The sequence below is a fragment of the Oncorhynchus nerka genome, linkage group LG3 (genome assembly GCF_034236695.1).
Source record: "Oncorhynchus nerka isolate Pitt River linkage group LG3, Oner_Uvic_2.0, whole genome shotgun sequence".
NCBI lineage: Eukaryota > Metazoa > Chordata > Actinopteri > Salmoniformes > Salmonidae > Oncorhynchus > Oncorhynchus nerka.
In genome coordinates this window covers 22,470,761-22,485,419 of record NC_088398.1, presented here as the reverse complement: position 1 = coordinate 22,485,419, position 14,659 = coordinate 22,470,761, and the positions used below count along the sequence as shown (strand labels likewise).

The window sequence follows — 14,659 nt, the reverse complement described above, 5'->3', positions numbered from 1 at the left end:
AAAAACACAACATAGAAAACGGAACATAGACAACCCACCCAACTCACGCCCTGACCATACTAAAACAAAGACATAACAAAGGAACTAAGGTCAGAACGTGACACTGTACAGCTCCAGCGATCGGTAAGCTGCTCTTGACAGCTGACGCTTAAAGTTAGTGAGAGAGATATAAGTCTCCAACTTTAGTGATTTTTGCAATTTGTTCCAGTCATTGGCAGCAGAGAACTGGAAGGAACGGTGGCCAAAGGAGGTGTTGGCTTTGGGGATGACCAGTGAGCTGAGATAAGGCGGTGCTATACCTAGCAAAGACTTATAGATGACCTGGAGCCAGTGGGTTTGGCGACGAGTATGTAGCAAGGACCAGCCAACGAGAGCATACAGGTCGCAGTGGTGGGTAGTATATGGGGCTTTGGTGACAAAACGGATGGCACTGTGATAGACTGCATCCAATTTGCTGAGTAGAGTGTGGGAGGCTAATTTGTAAATGACATCGCAGAAATCAAGGATCGGTAGGATGGTCCGTTTTACGGGGCTAAATTTGGCAGCATGAGTGAATGAGGCTTTGTTGCGAAATAGGAAGCCGATTCTAGATTTAACTTTGGATTGGAGATGCTTAACTTCTTGCGTCGAGCCATCCCGGATCCAGGATCGTGACTACAGCCTCAAGCTATTACCATAACGCAACGTTAACTATTCATGAAAATCGCAAATGAAATTAAATCAATATGCTAGCTCTCAAGCTTATCCTTTTGTTAACCTCTTAAGTCGACCCTTTACTTTTTTGAACATTCTGTTAAAAATCGCGCAACATTTCAGCGCCCTGCTACTCATGCCAGGAATATAGTATATGCATTTGCTTAGTCTGTGTGGATAGAAAACACTCAGACGTTTATAAAACTGGTTAAATCACTGCTGTGGCTTTACCAGAACGGCATTTACATCGAAAAGCACAGGAAAAACTGATCACTGAAAATGGGAAAATATATCCATGCGCTACTTGAACCCATTGATAAAGGTGAACCACAATTAATTGACTGAGGTTTTTTTCGTTTATCACACAGTCTACATATAACGATATCTAGGCTTTATATGGACCGATTTAATCGAAATAAAGACCCAAATAGTGTTTATGGGACATCTAGGAGTGCCAACAAAGAAGATGGTGAAAGGTAATGAATGTTTTCTATTTTATTGTGCGGTTTGTGTAACGCCGAAATGCTAATTATTTTGTTTACGTCCCCTGTGGGTCTTTTTGGGTGTTACATGCTATCAGATAATAGCTTCTCATGCGTTCGCCGAAAAGCATTTTAAAAATCTGACTTGTTGCCTGGATTCACAACGAGTGTAGCTTTAATTCGATACCCTGCATGTGTATTTTAATGAACTTTTGAGTTTTAACTAATACTATTAGCATTTAGCGTAGCGCATTTGCATTTCCAGAGCTCTAGTTGGGACGCAAGCGTCCCGAGTAGAAGCAACAGGTTAACAACACTGTCATCTCAGATTTTCAAAATATGCTTCTCAACCATAGCAAAACAAGCATTTGTGTAACAGTATTGATAGCTAGCGTAGCATTTAGCGTTAGCATTCAGCAGGCAACATTTTCACAAAAACCAGAAAAGCATTCAAATAAAATCATTTACCTTTGAAGAACTTCAGATGTTTTCAATGAGGAGACTCTCAGTTAGATAGCAAATGTTCAGTTTTTCCTGAAAGATTATTTGTTTAGGACAAATCGCTCCGTTTTCTGCGTCACGTTTAGCTACGAAAAAAACCTGTATCCAGGATTGTGTAAATCTATCCGCAAGCTCATTAGCATAACGCAACGTTAACTATTCATGAAAATCGCAAATGAAATGAAATAAATCTATTTGCTCTCAAGCTTAGCCTTTTGTTAACAACACTGTCATCTCAGATTTTCAAAAATATGCTTCTCAACCATAGCAAAACAAGCATTTGTGTAACAGTATTGATAGCCTAGCATAGAATTATGCCTGACATTCAGCATGCAACATTTTCACAAAAACCAGAAAAGCATTCAAATAAAATAATTTACCTTTGAAGAACTTCAGATTTTTTCAATGAGGAGACTCTCAGTTAGATAGCAAATGTTCAGTTTTTACAAAAAGATTATTTGTGTTGACAAATCGCTCCGTTTTCTTCATCACGTTTGGGTAAGAAAAAAAACGAAAATTAAGTCATTAAAACGCTAACTTTTTTCCAAATTAACTCCATAATATCGACAGAAACATGACAAACCGATGTTTAGAATCAATCCTCAAGGTGTTTTTCACATATCTATCGACGATAAATCCTTCGTGGCAGTTGACTTTCTCTTCTGAAGAAATGGAACGCGCATGGACCTAGAGATTACGCAATAATTTTGACACAGGACACCGGGCGGACACCTGGTAAATGTAGTCTCTTTATGGTCAATCTTCCAATGATATGCCTACAAATATGTCACAATGCTGCAGATACCTTGGAGAAACGACACAAAGGGCAGGCTCATTCCTGGCGCATTCACAGCCATATAAGGAGACATTGGAACACAGCGCCTTCAGAATCTGGGGCATTTCCTGTATGAAACTTCATCTTGGTTTCGCCTGTAGCATTAGTTCTGGGGCACTCACAGATAATATCTTTGCAGTTTTGGAAACGTCAGAGTTTTTTCTTTCCAACGCTGTCAATTACATGCATAGTCGAGCATCTTTTCGTGACAAAATATCTTGTTTAAAACGGGAACGTTTTTTATCCAAAACTTAAAAAAGAGTGCCCCCTATCTCGAAGAAGTTAATGTGAGTCTGGAATTAGAGTTTACAGTCTAGTCAGACACCTAGGTACTATAGTTTATAAGAGACATGGCACTGGAAGGATTACGCTTTTGCTTTACAGGCTCTTTTTAAGGCTACTTTGAGTAGTGTTAACCCTTCAGATGTGTGCCTGTGTCTACATTGGGGGGAAAGGCCTCACTGTGATATGGTATTGTGTGTTTTGAGATGTGGAAAATCCTCACAGTAAACCTTGAGTGTGATTACAATGTTAGAACATCATTACCTACAGATATCTTTGAAGGTGATGATAATAGAATCTAATTCCATATGTTTAGATTTGATTTAGATCAGTAATGCGTCTGTCTCAAACACCTATTGGTATTTTTAGTGTTTTTGATATCAATTGCACGGCCCATTGCTTGCCCACTCAGTCTCACGCTCATCGTCTGGTAGGCCGCACGGCCTGCATATCCCCTTGTTGTTTAGTCTGTGAGATGCGGTTGTTTTGACAGAAGTGTAGAAACACATTGTTGCACCGGTGTTTGTATGCCTGGCTTATGGGAGATATGTCTGCGATTACATTCTACCTCCGTGTTTGGAGTGGAAGTGAGGACACTAAGCCGTGACCAGGATGTACTGTGTTTAAGTCCATGTCTGGGTGTGTCATGTCTGGGTGTGTCAGTGAGCAAAATACCAGTACTTGTCTTTGACCTGAGATGTCCTACGATACAGACCGTGTCATGTTTATCTGCAATGTGGGGACTTTCTACTATGATGAGGTGTGTGAGTGAGTGGAGTTTGGTATGTCCCAGTGCGTACATCCTCCCCATGTCTTCATGCCTCTATGACTAAAGAGTCAATGTCCTGGTTACTGTTAGACGTATGTCTGCCGGTGGGCCAAATTCAAGTCATCACTCACTAGAGCTTGTTGAAATAACACAGCATTCATTCTGAAAAGACCCTATGGAAACACAAACTTCCTTTATTTTCTTTGCTTGAAATGCTCTGTGTCCCATTTTGACTGGGTTTGTTGTTTGATTAGTCAAAGGGAAGTCTATACATGCTGTAGTTGTCAGGATATTTTGGAAACTCACTTTGAAAGGGGTTTCTCACTGTACTGTGAGCGGTTTGTGCAACAACAATTGTCGTGTCAATGGGGTCTAAGAAGCAGCTATGTATCAATACAAGTGCGGTTTTCCTTGGCTGGAAAGTCTGAGGAGACTCACAAAAGTTCCACACAAATGGAGGAGGATACACATCGGCACACTTAAGCATGCTCATGCAATACGTGTCATTTTCAAATGAAGTGCGGCAGAATGGGAAGGACAAGGTCATCCCAAATACAGACATTCGGGCAAATTCAGCGCCTCGCCCTAAAATCATTGACCAGCGACCTGTCACATTATCTCACTTCCAGACCCTTTGGCCCGAATCACTAATCTCAAGGGTCCTCCTAACTTAGCATGGCCCAAGCAGTAGCCTTGTAGGCCGTACTTTGGATGAAGTTACCCCAAATGTTGGGTGTTACGTTTGGGCTCATATCAAGTCTCTGAACCGGACATTAACCAGACCTGCTATCCCCCTCTGTGTGTTTAGCCCCTAGCGACCGCCTCCCCCTAGAATGAGAGTGGAGGGGGCCGTAGGTCCTCAATACCCACAAAAGTACATGCTGGCAGAAGGCTGAAACACAATTCTTTTAAACCAGTGGGACTCCCCTCATAGGTCATTTGGGGAGAGCTTCTTATACTGCTTTTTCTTATTTCAGCTTACTATTTTAGACGATAATAAACAAGTCTCTAATTTTCGGCGTTTTTTTTTTTTAGCAAGGAGGGAGCCGCTCATGGAAGAGTTTGAAACTGCCCACAGAAACTGATACTGCCCTCGTGGCTAACGGTACAAGTATAGGAAAACAATTACAGTACGTCCAAAACATTTGTCGTACGGTATGTCTCAATAGGCCGCTTGGCCGACTTCTCCGCTGGGTAGTGTGATTCTAACAGGTCTTTGCAGTGCACTTGGCCCGGCGCTACTGAAAGCTTTTCCATGAGCTGTTTTTACTGAGGACTCCAGCTCCACTGGCAATCCATGAAGGGAACAGAAGTGGGAGCCCTCGGTAGCTAGTCCTCAGGGCTTGAGATCTCAAAATGACAGAGGCGTGCAAATTGTCACTGTTAAAACTCCTAATTGCTAAAAAAAAGCCAAAGCTTCAAAGAGCCCCTTCATGTGTGGCGGTGGACTGCTATACACAGCTCTGCTTCCATGATGGAAAGGTTGATCCCATCTGTGGCATTTTAAAAGTAAAGTTAACTAGTACTCAAAGGATTGCTTATTGTGTGGTCTGCTGATGTTTTCTCCTCTTTGAAAGACATATAGTTTTACTCCTGTCAAAATCCTCCTCTTAAACAGTATGCAAAAATAGACTCCGTAATGATTTGGAGTTCCATTCTGGAAACGTGTGGTTTCAGTTTGGAATAACAAGGCTAGTGTGTGCGTGCGAGAGAGCATTTGTGTTTATCCCATATGTCACTAACTTTTGATACCTATTCTAAGTTAATTTGTCGATGCACTTTGAAGTGAACACGTCTACGTAGGAAGGGCATGTATTAGGTGCTAAAATAGGAGATGTGGATGACTGATTTAGAGGAGTAACTTTTATATGCGTATAACTGTGTGTTCTGCTCTTGGATTTACATATGGCATATGCTGTATGACTTGTGACACTTTTCCCATTAATATGTGCAAGTGATGGACTTTTGTCTGGGAGATTTTCTAGATGAAAGGCCATGATTAAATTATCAAATGGAATGATAAATGGAAAGTGAGGTTACCCCATGTCTAATATTGGTGAAATATATTCCATTATCAAAGTGTTCTGTGGTTTTAGTCTAGTGCTGCATTTGTCAAGCTCATTTGGGTTCATTTCATATTTCCTAGTTAATATGAAATGTCCCAATAATGGACATACCCTTGTTGTGAAAGCACCAGGTCTCAGATACATGTGTAGGGACATTTTTCATTGTATCCCACAACACAGGTGGGCACTATACCTAGTGTGTATACGTATTTATTGGCACACATATTTAGAGCAGGCATTTGACAAGCATTGATTACAATGCAATCATTACATTTATGCCGTTTCAGCCAATCAGCATTCAGAATCCAAACTACCTGTTTTATAATACTTTTACTCCAAGTCAGGTGTTTTTCTATTCCACATGTCTCAGCTCTCCTCTATGCCTCAGAGATACTGTAGGCCTCTTTGTGTGTGGTGTTGCACCACAACCAACTGTTTTCCCCATCCATATTAAACCTCTGGAAGAAATGGTGAGACTGAGAGCCAATGGAAAACCACCTCGGCCCTAGAGGACATGTTATTGGGTCTGACTAGACTACATGCTGCTAGGGACATGGAGAAATGAAAATCCCCCCTCGTTTCAGATTCCCTCTCTCACAGCAAGTGAATCAAATCACATGTTATTCGTCACATGCTTCGTAAACAACAGGTGTCGACTAACAGTGAAATGCTTACTTACAGGCCCTTCGGAATAGAAATAGTGACACGAGGAATAAATACACAGTGAATAGCAATTACGAGTAAAAATAACATGGCTATATACAGGGAGTGGAAAATAACATGGCTATATACAGGGACTACCTGTTGAGTGTGCGTGTGTGACTTGAGTGAATGTGTTCGTAACAATGGGCCAGATAGGGCCTCATTAGGGAGAGGGGTTTATGCATCCTGGAGCGCCAGCAGTGGAAAGAAGAGAAGAAGGGAGCACAGAACAGACAGAGACTCTGCCAATGACAGAAAAGTTTAGTGGGTGAGCTAGGGTCAGGAGAGGTATCCGCCATGTCTGTCAAGCTCATCCAGAGTAATTTGAGTGAGCTGCGGTTCCTTGAGTGAACTGACATTATTTATGCCTCGGTTTCCTCTTTCTGTCATCGGATAGGCCTACATTTCAATTTGCGACCATTTATACAGTGCATTCAGAAAGTATTCAGACCCCTTCACTTTTTCCACATGTTACGTTACAGCCTTATTCTAAAATCGCTGCACAGCTATTTTCAGGATTTTAGATCGGGTTCAAGTCCGGGCTCTTGCTCTGCCACTCAAGGACATTCAGAGACTTGTCCCGAAGCCACTCCTGCGTTGTCTTGGCTGTGTGTTTAGGGTTGTTGTGCTGTTGGAAGGTGAACCTTCGCCCCGTTCTGAGGTCCTGAGCCCTCTGGAGCAGGTTTTCATCAAGGATCTCTCTGTACTTTGCTCCATTCATCTTTCACTCGGGCTAGTCTAGTCTCCCAGTCACTGTTGCTGAAAAACATCCCCACAGCATGATGCTTCCCCCACCATGCTTCACCGTAGGAATGGTGCCAGGTTTCCTCCAGACGTGACGCTTGGCCTTCAGGCCAATCTTGTTTCTCATGGTCTTAGAGTCCTTTAGGTGCAAACTCCAAGCGGGCTGTCGTGCCTTTTACTGAGGAGTGGCTTTCGTCTAGCCATTCTAACATAAAGGCCTGATTGGCGGAGTGCTGCAGAGATGGTTCTCCTCCTGGAAGGTTTTCCCATCTCCACAGAGGAACTCTGGAACTCCGAGTGACCATCGGGCCAGGTTGACCATCGGGTTTCTGGTCACCTCCCTGACCAGGTCCTTGTCCCCCGATTGCTCAAGTTGGCAACAGCCAGCGACAGTTGTGTCCACTCAAAGCTGCAGTGACTTCAAAGGGACTCAATTCTTGCTCATGTACCCAAGAGCGACTAGTTGATTTAATAATGCGTTGTTATGAAGTATGATTCATATTTTAAAGGCATGTATTTTCCAAGTGGAAATAATTCCACGCAAAGGCTTAGACGGGGCTTAAAACGTTGATCCTCCTTGGTGATCTCCAGTCGCTTTCTCTCGATTCCTCTCTTTTGTTATTCCTTTCTTTTTTATTTTCCAGCAGTTAGGCTTGTCATGCTGCGCTCATAACCAAACAGACCTCGTTAAGGGGAGTGATCATTAGCTTGGTGGTTAGAAGGGCTGAGATTGTAGCTGTCTCAAATGAGCCCACGACACGGCCCTATACTCTTAAAGCTTTCCCAGACTTTCTCTTTGACAATGCACTTGGGTGGTAAATAATGGACTAATGAACATGTTCATCACATTTATCATCCTCATAGTTCACTAAATGCCTCAAACACATGGAACATTCTGGAATCGATTCCGTGTGATGAACTGATTGCCATGGCCTTTGTCAATAGGTTATTTTTCTGAATTAGATTGAAGGCAGTTTACGGTGCAAATAATGGGGAAGAGTTGCAATCAGATTTCCTGGAATGCTTTGGTTTCTCGCAAAGCTTTGCCTCCCAGCCTCTGACAAACCAACGTGTATTTCTGTAATGGAGGAATATCCAGTCAACGTTAGGGTAAAAGAGTGCGTTTGCTGCCATATTCTGTTGACTGTTCACAGATGTATTGGCCCCCATCCTCATTGCCCAACCTGGTCTCAGAGCATTTCATATTATTCTGTATGTAATTCTGAGACACTCCATTTAGTTTGCTATGTTATGTTTCGTATGGTATGTATTAATTGGTAGATGTCCATCATCCATTTCGTATGATATGTTATGAATTACAATTCCTATTATATATTACGAATTTTTCTAAATGTACAATAGGGGTGGCAGGATAGCCTAGTGGTTAGAGCGTTGGACTAGTAACCCGAAAGGTTGCAAGTTCATATCCCCGAGCTGACAAGGTACAAATCTGTCGTTCTGCCCCTGAACAGGCAGTTAACCCACTGTTCCTAGGCCGTCATTGAAAATAAGAATTTGTTCTTAACTGACTTGCCTAGTTAAATAAAGGTAAAATAAAAAATTGGTTACGAATTTGCAAAACGTATGATATGTTACGAATTCTAACTAGGTGGCTACTGTAGCTAGCTGGCTAACTTTGGATAGATAGGCTAGGGGTTAGAGTTGGGTTGAGGTTAGGGGAAGGGTTAAAAGGGTTAAGGTTAGGGAAAGAATTAGCTAAAATGGTTAGGGAAAGGGTTAGCTAAAATGGTTAGGGGAAGGGTTAGCTAACATGCTTATTGGTTGCTAGGCATTCGTGTTGTATCTCCCCATCCTCCCTGCTTTTGCCTTAAGTAACCATCTGTCTTATGTAACCTTACCAAACGTAACATATCTTCCGAATTTGAGTCCCACGGAATTACGTTTACTATGTCACATCTAGTCTATGATACCAGGCTGCATTGCCAAGTACTAGTAATTAAAGGGGTACTTCAGGATTTGGGCAATGAAGCCCTTTATCTACTTCCCCAGAGTCAGATCAACTCATGGATACCATTTTTATGTCTGCATAAATTTTGATGGAAGTTGCCAACTAGCGTTAGCGCAATGACTGGTCGTCTATGGTAACTGCTAGCATGCTAGTAGATACCATAGACCTCCAGTCATTGCGCTAACGCTAGTTAGAATTGGCGCGCGAAATTGCCTCCAACTTCCTTCATACTGGAAGCAGAGACATAAAAATGGTGTCCATGAGTTCAAGTGAGTTCAAGTAGATAACGTGCTTAATTGCCAAAATCCCGAAGTATCCCTTTAAGTAAAAGAACAATGACGTTGGTACATCTTAAAGAAAAACAGGAGAGACCATTTTTTCTGATTTCTTAAAACCAGGGCCAAATGTAAATAGAAAAACATAATAGGCAAACACAGGAAAAGCTGAAATGAAATACTCCTGGAGCCTGCTCAAACCTACCATATTTTGACTCCATTATGACTTTGTGCTGCTTTAATCAATAGATTATTGCTGATCCGTCTAGCAGCAGTTGTAGCCTCGGATCCCCTCTTGGTGTGGAAAATGCTTGTCATCTGACTCCCCAACACTGGTTCTGATTAGGGAGTTACTCCAGGAGCTCTGGATCCCAGTGCTCAGTCACATTAACCACGGTCAGGCCTGATTCCACGCTCACTGCTCTGAACGCTCTCACACCTTAGGTCTGGTCACTGATAACGTTTCATCTGAATAATACCCAGGAGGGGCTGAATTAGAAATGTTTTTATTATAATTTTACACAATGAAATCAAGCAGGAAACCAATTACACGTCATTCCACTGGGAGATGAGTGCAGACACTAACTCCTTGTGACTCTGAGGCTGTCCTTATATGGACACCGTAGCAATAGAATAAGCACTGTAGGTTCACGAACAAGTAGTCACTCTAACAATCATTCAAAAAAATTCAAACATGTGGAGAACGTAAGCATTTAATGAAATCTCATTTCATCACAGTTTCCAATGCTTTGTGACTAGGCTGATATTCAAACCCATGAGGTCCAATGTGAAATTGACCAGGCCGAGTATAGAGTAGAGTACATGTCGAGAGATCCCCCCTCAGATCTCAGATCAGTGGTGGAACAGGACGGCAGCGCCATAGTTTTCTAAACACTGCTGTGTCTGAAAGACAGAAACCAGCCCTGTCCCAATGCTGAGGCCTCATCAAGCAAGTACTACCCCAAACCGGGAGTCACTCACTGATGTCAGGAATGGAGAAGGGAGTGAAAGACGATTACAAAAGGCATTCGCAGCCTGGAAAAAACACACAAGGCTCAGAGGAATCACGAAAGCAAACGACCACAACAGTAGAGTCTGCCTTTAAAAGCAGTGGGACCCTAGCCTGTTAGATCAGAGACACACACACACATTCCGTCTGTAGTTGAACGTGTGGTTTGCTGTAGATCTGTCCAATATCATGCACTGTAAACTGTAAAGAATGCCCTCACTCGGGCTTACGAGTGCAACGGGACCTGTGATTCAGAAACGCACATTTGAAAAAAATCATATAGAGGTTTAATTTCGAAGTTCTCCCATTTCAAATTGCTTCCGTCTGTTGATTGAACTCGCTATCGAATCACATGTGGGCAACGATCATTTCCCCACCCACCCTGCAAATGGTAATTCTTAACTAAATTCGATTTAGGAGAATTCAGATGTTTGTTTGGCTGATTTTCTGGACATGCACTAGGCATTACAACACCGGAGAACGTGAGAAGGGCTGCTTTTCCAGGGAGGAATCCTCCTAAGACACAATGGACTCGACATGGGAGGTTCTGTGTAAGACACGGTATCTGTCAATCACAAGGCTTCTGGTGTGATCCCAGCAGGTTGTGTGTGTCTGAACACCGATGGGTATACTTGGTGGATTGTACTGTTTTTGTCTGTTCTGAAGGAGCTCAAAGAGCTGTGTATTGTATTTGAACAGTCAAACGTGTGTGAAGGAGATCCTCCCCACTGTGATTGGTTTGATAGATCAGGATATGCAGCAGCACAGTATGTCTGTCTGTGGATCAGATTATGCAGACGATCCAAACATCATCTCTCAGTGTGTCTGTATGCACTAAGGATGCTAACAGTGTCTCTCTGTATGTATGTGCATGCTGCAGGAAGCTACACTTTGGGGCGGCCAGTGGAGAGGGTGACCCAGATATCATGTGCTCTGATCCGGGACAGAAGCCCCGCCCTTACTGCTCCAGGCGTGAGCCAACCTGGAAGAGCAGACCACTTCGTCCAGCCTCGCCTTGGACCACCCTTATCACTACTACCCACCTACGGCTTTGCCACAAGGTGTGTGTTTGAGAAACACTTTGAGCCTTCAAACTCTGTGTATGACATGAACTGCACGAGAAAAAGGAACCGTGTGATAGGGAAGAGTTTAACATGAGACAGGGGTGTATATGGAGACAGCTTGCTTTGCAAGTGTGTGAGACTGTCTATAGTCCTATGGTCTGAGACTTCAAACAGTACTGCGTTTCATTCACATGGAGAAATACTACAGTTTACTATAGTATACTACAGTATTTACTAAATAATTCTGTAGTAAACTGCAGTATAATATACTACACACTGTAGTATCCCTCGATCATGTGATGTACTTACTATAGAATGCTGTAGAATATTATAGTAAATACTACAGTAATGTCCGCAAAAACACTATACTTTTTTAACTAGACTAAATACTACAGCATTACCCTCCGTCATATCTCAATTTCTGCCACCCATCAATGTGTTCCCCACAAGTTATAGACAGAGCAGAAGCTCTGAACTATCCGTTCAGACCCCAGTCCTACCTACCTACAGGTTATAGACAGAGCAGAAGCTCTGAACTATCCGTTCAGACCCCGGTCCTACCTACCTACAGGTTATAGACAGAGCAGAAGCTCTGAACTATCCATTCAGACCCCAGTCCTACCTACCTAGAGGTTATAGACAGAGCAGAAGCTCTGAACTATCCGTTCAGACCCCAGTCCTACCTACCTAGAGGTTATAGAAAAGAGCAGAAGCTCTGAACTATCTGTTCAGACCCCAGTCCTACCTACCTAGAGGTTATAGACAGAGCAGAAGCTCTGAACTATCCATTCAGACCCCAGTCCTACCTACCTAGAGGTTATAGACAGAGCAGAAGCTCTGAACTATCCGTTCAGACCCCAGTCCTACCTACCTAGAGGTTATAGAAAAGAGCAGAAGCTCTGAACTATCTGTTCAGACCCCGGTCCTACCTACCTACAGGTTATAGACAGAGCAGAAGCTCTGAACTATCCGTTCAGACCCCAGTCCTACCTACCTACAGGTTATAGACAGAACAGAAGCTCTGAACTATCCGTTCAGACCCCAGTCCTACCTACCTACAGGTTATAGACAGAGCAGAAGCTCTGAACTATCCATTCAGACCCCAGTCCTACCTACCTACAGGTTATAGACATAGCAGAAGCTCTGAACTATCCGTTCAGACCCCGGTCCTACCTACCTACAGGTTATAGAAAAGAGCAGAAGCTCTGAACTATCCGTTCAGACCCCAGTCCGACCTACCTACAGGTTATAGACAGAGCAGAAGCTCTGAACTATCCATTCAGACCCCAGTCCTACCTACCTACAGGTTATAGACAGAGCAGAAGCTCTGAACTATCCGTTCAGACCCCAGTCCTACCTACCTACAGGTTATAGACAGAGCAGAAGCTCTGAACTATCTGTTCAGACCCCGGTCCTACCTACCTACAGGTTATAGACAGAACAGAAGCTCTGAACTATCCATTCAGACCCCAGTCCTACCTACAGGTTATAGACAGAACAGAAGCTCTGAACTATCCATTCAGACCCCAGTCCTACCTACCTACAGGTTATAGACAGAACAGAAGCTCTGAACTATCCGTTCAGACCCCGGTCCTACCTACCTACAGGTTATAGACAGAGCAGAAGCTCTGAACTATCCATTCAGACCCCAGTCCTACCTACCTACAGGTTATAGACAGAGCAGAAGCTCTGAACTATCCGTTCAGACCCCAGTCCTACCTACCTACAGGTTATAGACAGAGCAGAAGCTCTGAACTATCCGTTCAGACCCCAGTCCTACCTACCTACAGGTTATAGACAGAACAGAAGCTCTGAACTATCCATTCAGACCCCAGTCCTACCTACCTACAGGTTATAGACAGAGCAGAAGCTCTGAACTATCCGTTCAGACCCCAGTCCTAACTACCTACAGGTTATAGACAGAGCAGAAGCTCTGAACTATCCGTTCAGACCCCGGTCCTACCTACCTACAGGTTATAGACAGAGCAGAAGCTCTGAACTATCCATTCAGACCCCAGTCCTACCTACCTACAGGTTATAGACAGAGCTACCTAACTATCTTCAGACCCCAGTCCTACCTACCTACAGGTTATAGACAGAGCAGAAGCTCTTCAACTATCCTACAGGTTCAGACCCCAGTCCTACCTACCTACAGGTTATAGACAGAGCAGAAGCTCTGAACTATCCGTTCAGACCCTCTGAGTCCTACCTACCTACAGGTTATAGACAGAGCAGAAGCTCTGAACTATCCATTCAGACCCCAGTCCTACCTCAGACCCCAGTCCTACCTACCTACAGGTTATAGACAGAGCAGAAGCTCTGAACTATCCAGTTCAGACCCCAGTCCTACCTACCTACAGGTTATAGACAGAGCAGAAGCTCTGAACTATCCATTCAGACCCCAGTCCTACCTACCTACAGGTTATAGACAGAGCAGAAGCTCTGAACTATCCGTTCAGACCCTACAGGTTATAGACCAGAAGTCCCATAGACCTCCTACCCTAGGTTATAGGTTATAGACAGAGCAGAAGCTCTGAACTATCCGTTCAGACCCCAGTCCTACCTACCTACAGGTTATAGACAGAAGCAGAGACCCCAGTCTCTACCTACAGGTTATAGACAGAGCAGAAGCTATCCGTTCAGACCCCAGTCCTACCTACCTACAGGTTATAGACAGAACAGAAGCTCTGAACTATCCGTTCAGACCCCTCTGAACTCCTACCTACCTACAGGTTATAGACAGAACAGAAGCTCTGAACTATCCGTTCAGACCCCAGTCCTACCTACCTACAGGTTATAGACAGAGCAGAAGCTCTGAACTATCCGTTCAGACCCCAGTCCTACCTACCTAGAGGTTATAGACAGAACAGAAGCTCTGAACTATCCGTTCAGACCCCAGTCCTACCTACCTACAGGTTATAGACAGAGCAGAAGCTCTGAACTATCCGTTCAGACCCCAGTCCTACCTACCTAGAGGTTATAGACAGAACAGAAGCTCTGAACTATCCTTTCAGACCCCAGTCCTACCTACCTACAGGTTATAGACAGAACAGAAGCTCTGAACTATCCTTTCAGACCCCAGTCCTACCTACCTACAGGTTATAGACAGAACAGAAGCTCTGAACTATCCGTTCAGACCCCAGTCCTACCTACCTAGAGGTTATAGACAGAGCAGTTTCCTGAAAGAGAAAGCCTCCACTTCTATGTCAAAGATAATAAAGCAAAAACACCATAGTAAATACTACAGTAATGTCCGCAACAACACTAC

At 43.5% G+C, this 14,659-nt stretch overlaps 1 pseudogene; it reads left to right on the top strand.

The window, feature by feature from the left end:
- Positions 1–11,485, top strand: part of LOC115114178 (D-ribitol-5-phosphate cytidylyltransferase-like) — a 43,460-nt pseudogene extending 31,975 nt beyond the window's left edge.
- Positions 11,486–14,659: the final 3,174 nt, after the last annotated feature.